The sequence below is a fragment of the Mus caroli genome, chromosome X (assembly GCF_900094665.2).
Source record: "Mus caroli chromosome X, CAROLI_EIJ_v1.1, whole genome shotgun sequence".
Classification (NCBI taxonomy): domain Eukaryota; kingdom Metazoa; phylum Chordata; class Mammalia; order Rodentia; family Muridae; genus Mus; species Mus caroli.
In genome coordinates this window covers 101397824-101398044 of record NC_034589.1, presented here as the reverse complement: position 1 = coordinate 101398044, position 221 = coordinate 101397824, and positions in this window count along the sequence as shown.

Sequence of the window (221 nt, the reverse complement as noted above, 5' to 3'; positions counted from 1 at the left end):
TGAATCCAGCCCTTCAAAGGATAATAAGGGAAAACATCAACACAAGGACAGAAACTACACCCTAGAAAAAGCAAGAAAGTAATCCTTCAACAAACCTAAAAGAAGACAGCTGCAAGAACAGAACCCCAACTTTAACAACAAAAATATCAGGAAGCAAAAATTACTTTTCTTTAGTTTTTCTTAACATCAATGGACTCAATTCCCCAATTAAAAAAAAAAAA